Here is a 7135-nt window from a genome sequence, read left to right as displayed (position 1 = left end):
TGTTTGTCATTTTATCTTAAGAACTGTCATTTCAGAGAGCTCATTCAACCATTGGTTGTGATGCATTTTTTCCTTTTTCCTCTCTTCGTGGACTCTCATATAAACCCCTTTATATTAATAGGGGGAATTTTAGCCACCTAATCCACTAGGGTTCTAGTGGACAGTTGATGCATGTCCAAGAAACCTGGAAACTGAATCCAACAGTTTCATTGTTGTATTTAAACATGTACAATTTACATCATTCATAATACATAGTTGAATTCATTTCATAAACATGTGATTCCAACACATCTGTCACATATTCTTGTGATAGAACCACACATGAAAAATTGTCATAGAAACATAAAAATATAGGTGGTAATTGAACTAAAAACTCATATATTACAACACTATATTATAAATGATTTCTCACTTGGGCCAAGATCCCTTATTAGCACTTAGGTGTGTACTGAAAATTATGAATACAACATAATATCACCTTAATAGAAGACTAGTGTCGCGAAAATTTTATCTCAAATAAAAAGAAAACTAGGATGACTAGTTTAGCCCGAGAGTTATGTGTAAAAGGTAATTTAGGATGAACATAATATCAAGGTTACTCTCATTATAATTAAATGAGATATTTATGAAGCTATTTTCTAGGAGAATAAGCTACAATGGAGTGGATGTTAACATGGATCACAATTGAACATGAATAAAATAAAGGGAAACGGTTATTGCTCTCGCATTATAGATTTACAATATTGGAAGGGATATTCTCAAGAAAGATATACCTCATTTTAAAACTGACTATTGCATGTGTCTGGAGTTCACAACTAATATATCAATAGAAGTCGTGGATTACACATGTTAGAAAAAGTATCACCATGATTATTCAAACTACTTTCTGACAAAGTGATGCCTTGAATCAACCTTAATCTCCACATCCCATAGAAGGATGCCAAAGGTGAAAACCTCCAAAAGCAAACCGGTCAAACCTATGAAAATTATCCTTAATATCTCATCATTTGTACCTATCATTGAGCCATCAGGAATAATGTGAATTTTAGACCTCCCAAATAGAGCCTTTGGATGCCTCTCAATAATATCCACTCCCTCTTTAGACGTCGTTGTACCATACCTCTACAATGTCTCTAGATGAAAGGACATAACATAAGCCATCAACTTACATGGTTTAACCCCTATAGGACCAAAAACTATAGGAATGAAGTCTTGACCTCTAGGACTAGCTACATCAGTGGTTGCAACTACAACTACTGCAATTTCCACACAAACTCGTATGATTGAGTTATCCTGACTATTTCCACCTTCTAATTTCGGGTGGGTGTAATTCAAATGCTCATCATCAATTTCTTCATTTGAGACAAAAGGAAACATCTTCAAGATTTTCTCTGGTTAGAAGTGTTTTGTAACTCTTCTCAAGAAGTGTCCATACATGGCAGATACTTTATAGACCTTTCCCACTCGCAACTTAATAATTTCAGTGTTTGAGTTTGACACTGCATTACGATTTCCGAGAACAAGAGCCAAATTCTCCTTTATCATCTCAACAACCTCTATAGAATGGGCATATTCATGTTCTTTGTTCTTATTTGACCACTATCAAAAAAATGTTGTTAAAGTTAAAATGATACATAATTATTGAAATGCATTCATAAATAGTTGTCACATAGTAATTTTTTTTTATGTTATATAAACATTTTTCAAAAAAATCCATAAGCATGTGAGAGACATTATCCATGTCTATGGATGTGTACATATAGATATGGAGAAAGCAAAATAAATAACTGGAACCACTTATAGAAAATAATTCTTGTCTTGATATGTATTTTATTTATTGAAATTTCTGTGTATAAATATATCATGTATGTATATATGTATATATATATATATATATATATATATATATATTACCTATCGAAAAACACACATACTACTATATATATTTCAATTACATATTTTATATATGTGAAAGAAAAACAATGATCTAAAATGACCAATACTTGGCAACTACAATGTCTAGCTAAATAAGATACAACATTGATAAGAGATTAGTAAAATTTCTAAACCCTTATTTCTCAAACTATAATGCTATTAATGAAAGGTTCTAAATTTATATATCAATAATAAACGTGAGCAAGCAATTGTGAGAATATTGAGTATGAGTTGGTTATAGAGGTAGTAAGAATTTTCCCTAAAGTCCTTTAATTATTTTATTCTACGCCCAACTTTCAATTTATTTACATATTATTTTTTCATTAATATATTTTTAATAATTATGCAAATATTGGTTATACTACATTATAGAGAACTCACACTAATAACAATTCTCAAGATTTAAACATAACAATTCTTTTTTACCTTTTCATTGAAAAAAATTACAAAATACCTAAATAATGTTTTACAAATTTATTTAGGAATCCATGTTATCAACCATCAATGGCCCAAATGACACAATTCATTGCTCATGCTACATACCAATGTTCAATAATGAAGTGGTAATGCTTAATTTTTAATCAAAGTATTGATAACAATTGTCAAAAGGACCAGTAATTCATTTTCCATTAAAAAATCATGTTAGTTGTTTACAATTTTAAATTTCTGAAATGTGTTTTTTGTTTCCAGAGATACCATTTTTGTTAGTTATTCTCAAAAAATTTTGAAATATGATTTTATGTTTTTGTTTGAGGGATACAATTTTAAGTTTTGGTTTATATGATATTATTTTAATTTTTTATTTAAAAAATATTTTTAAAATTCTATTAATAAGTCATTATTTAGTAAAGTAAATGAATATGTATGCTATTCTTAAAAAATTCATACTCATTTTAATGTGTGATATACCTTTTTCTTTTTTATTTGATATTTTTTTAATAAAAAAATAGTACAATTTCAATTGGATTTATTTCAAATGGTTTGAATGAATGATTGCACTTTTTTAGGAGTTTCAATTTATACAAGTAAATATGATGATCTTTTTTATAATGGCATTAAGCCTTGTTGCTTCCTTTGAATAGCCCATGGGGTTGAATTATGTATATTCCTTCAAAAACAACTTAGATCCATCAAAATTAAGAGACACAATATTATCCATAGGAAAAGAAACACCACTAAAATACATATAGAGTATCCACAAGGACATAAATAATATGGCAGTATTTCTAGCTTTGCTAGAACTATTGCAAATTGTTGGAAAGTCCAAGCATTGTGGGCTTGAGAGAAATTATATACTCCATAGGAGGATAAATTTCACTAAAATATGCATGAAATATCAAAGAAGCTGCAAACAATATGTCACCTCTGAATTTTCTCAAAAGATTAGACATTGTTGGATATCATTAGCTACAACAACAACAATGTATGCAATATTAGGGGATTTCCAAACCATATTCCTATCTTAATGGCCTCCTTGAGATTTGAATGTCCAAACACAAAGGAATATGAATGCAAAATAACCTTCTTCACAACCTTTGATAAATGTAAGACCAATCGTATTAGAGGGTATAAGATCATCACATTTCATGACTAATTCAGCAACACAATTTTGTTTCAACATATCAAAATTCAATATGTTTCAACCAGATCAACATTCAATATGAAAATAATTCTAACACAATTGAAGAGAGCTCTTCAATCTCATAACAATGGAACGTATGAAATTAATTCGAAAATGAAAAGGATAAATGGAGTACAAATCATGGTTACATATTGTTTTAGTACCCAACAAAACATCTCACACTATAATTTAGTGAAAAGTGTTTGAATGATGCTGAAATTAGTTTTCAATAAGCATAACCAATATACTATTCATCAAGTCTTTAAGGTAATGGAATCCTATCAATGTGAAAATGGATGAAAACTAAACAAAATTTTAATATAAATTCACTTATGGTTTAGGTATTTGAAACAATTTTAAAATAATTTATATTTTATAGTTTTTCCCTTTTGGAACATATAATTCTAAATTTGCATTGCACATGAATAAAATGATATAATTGTATGATGGTTGTATTTCATTGTTTAAGAATTTTGTAGCTCAATATTTTCAATGAAATTTCCACCTATCAAAGGTTCTATTTCTGTTTCTTTTTAAATTGTTAAATTATTAAAGACCGCATAGGTAAGGACTTAGCTATAGAATAATTACATAAACTTGCAAGAATTGAGGACTTAGCTCTATAGTAATTACATAAACTTGCAATAATTGAGGACTTCGCTTTAGAATAATTACATAAACTTGCCAGAATTGAGAAAAATTGGATGGGAGAATGAATTTTGTATATTCACTAGTGATCAATACATAAAGCAACTAAGTTAAGCTTAACTGCATGCAAGCACTAAAACTAAGTAGATCTATCTTCATGTGTATGTACACCACATGCAAGAAATAAAACTAGCTAAAACTAAGTGTGTTTTGTGCTATGTTTATGTGCATGTACACCACATGCAAACATTAAAGCTAAGTGTGATTTTTACTAACTAAAACTAAATATATTTTCTTCCATGTTAATATACATCATATGCAAGCACTAAAACTAATTTAAGCTAACTAAAACTAAATATACTTTATAATATTAGTGTGTATGTATAAACAAATAATAAGTAGATTTAGAGTAGCTTTTAAAATAAATTTTATTTTAGAAATTCTGTAACGAAATTTTCAAATAATACTCATATATATGAATAATCAAATTCTCATAAAATTGTTACATTAAAATCAAAATATATATAGAAAGATTGAAGCACAAAAGTCTGAAACTAAAAATTCATACAAAGAATATGCTTATTCAAATTTCAATATTGAAAATGAACCATTTCCTATCAAAATCTGTCTTCTGATAATTTGAATACCTTATTCAAAATTCTATGTTACAGGAGAATCATTTTGTGTAAACATAAAATCCTGGTTGTATCAAAATGGTTCACCTATAACACCAGTCAAACAAACTACAGTAAACCTGTTTTCTCTGATTAAAAGAAGCGCTCTGCAGTGTCATATTCTACTCAAAAAGTAAAATTGAAGGCTGAATGCGAAACCTATAATACGAGTTCGGAGAGATTGAATTAAGAAGTGTGAAATGCGGGGACATTTGGTTCTTAACAGATTAATTAATTGATTGAAACTTTTCACTGCCTATGCCAAGGTCGCTACGAAGCTGCACTGTTAATGAAATTTTCTCTTAAAGTTACACATATATACTTCCATTTCATTGACAACCATCATTACCCACCCCTGGTTAACTACGACCGAATAAATCTTATGGCATTCTGGGATGCATATATCATGCAGTTCATGCCATTCCGCAGTGTCTCCAACATCATTTAACCTCCACATGCGGATGCTGCCACGTTTCTCTCCCCGAAGTATTAACAGCACTCGCCCATCGGAGCCACTTAAATAAAGAAATGCTGGGTACCAGAAGATACCTCTACAAACTTCTGGCAGTATAATTTGTGTCCAACTACCCTCTGCAATATCGAATGCTACCATGAAAAATCTAACATTCGATCCCGTTAACCAATAAAACTTTCTATTTGAATAGAAACCCTTGCCACGCGGTTGAATAAAGAAGGGTACTTTCATGGAAACCCTAGTCCATGCATTGGACTCTAAATCATAAATTTGCAATGCCATTACATTCCCAGTCCTTTATTTGACATTATTTTTACCGAACAAGACAGTGCAATGCCTCAGGGTAGCGTCGAAGGTCATTGCCCTGAAATCCCGATATGGGTCAGGCTGAGGGAGTTGTCTCCAGGTTCTAGTAGCAGGATTGCATAGGTAAAGATTTGTACTGTCTTGGTATCTCTTACAGAGGAAGATGCTCTGGTATGCATCCATAAGACCACCCTGGATTAGGCCATTTGGACAAGCGGATTTGTAAATGTTTATATCCCAACTACCACCATGCCCTAATTCTATGACCCAGGTCTCTTGATTCAGGGGACCCCAACCACAATAGAGTGGAAAGTGAAATGCAGGGAAGGAATTCACTGAGAAATTTGGATCGATTCTTTGCAGGGCATCGCCAGGAGGTAACAGATCTTTCCATCGCTTGCAGACAATCCTCATTTTGGCAACATCCCGAATAGGAAGCCTTCCTAAAATCGAACACAACAAATTGTCGGGCAAGGCATTCCAAATATGTATATTTTTTCCATGTGTTGATTGACTGCAAATAATAGATCAATGAAGAGAAGAGGACCTTGAATTGTTCCAGACCTCGAAGAGAAACCAGTGGAAAATAATTACCCTAATTTCATTAACAAAAATGATTTTAAATAAAAATAAGTTGGTAAGTTTTATTGCTATACTAAAACTAAATCAAACTAAAACGGAATTTAACCCAACGCTTCCATTCCTTGGAGAAAAAAAGATAAACCAGTGAAAATAAATACCATCATTTCATTAACAAAATTGGATTTAAATAAAAAAAGAGTTAGTAAGTTTTTAAAACTAAATCGTAACCTAAAAGCTAGATGTAACGGAAACTTAACATTATATTTACCTCTTTCTTGGCCAGTGAGTGGGCGCCAGGGTTGGAATTTGGATTTTTCTTTGCCCGTCAATAAATTTTTTTTTTGACGTTTTGGATCTTCATATTACCCGTCAAAGAACGTTATGTTTAAAATTTTTCCCTTCACTAATGATGTTTTGATAACAAATTAACCATTCACCAATAAAATTTTGAGTAAAAATTTACCCTTCAATAACACAAATTAATATATTTATTAGAAGAAAAAATACAAAATGACCATAACACACAAATGACTTATTGAATCTTGTTATTTATTTATAATTAATAATGATTACATATTTTCTATTTTAATTTTTTTTTAATATCAAAATTTTTGAATAACCAAATTGAAAATCAAATTAATTGTCAAAGATTAAAATAAAAGTATTTCATTGTAAGTCTTGTACAAAAAATTATATAGTCCCTCATAGGTGAACTTTTTGTATTTTAGACATTTCTAGAGAATCATTTATGTTTTATTTAATTTATACACCATATTATTTTTTATTTTTGTACACATCCACATTATTATTTGTGCACAATTGTTATTATTAATTCCAATTAGACTCAATTAAGTATCATTCTTTACCTAAGTCATGAGGGCTACTATGAGGACT

The 7135-nt window shown here is 30.2% G+C and overlaps 1 pseudogene; it reads right to left on the bottom strand.

Moving 5' to 3' along the window:
• Positions 1-879: 879 nt before the first annotated feature.
• Positions 880-5635, bottom strand: LOC149252986 (UV-B-induced protein At3g17800, chloroplastic-like; annotated as a pseudogene).
• Between the last annotated feature and the right edge of the window lie 1500 nt (positions 5636-7135).

Source organism: Pinus tabuliformis, chromosome 7, assembly GCF_031772625.1.
Source record: "Pinus tabuliformis cultivar Carrire ecotype Pingquan chromosome 7, CPIR1, whole genome shotgun sequence".
Lineage (NCBI taxonomy): Eukaryota > Viridiplantae > Streptophyta > Pinopsida > Pinales > Pinaceae > Pinus > Pinus tabuliformis.
This window is presented reverse-complemented; position numbering and strand designations above follow the sequence as displayed.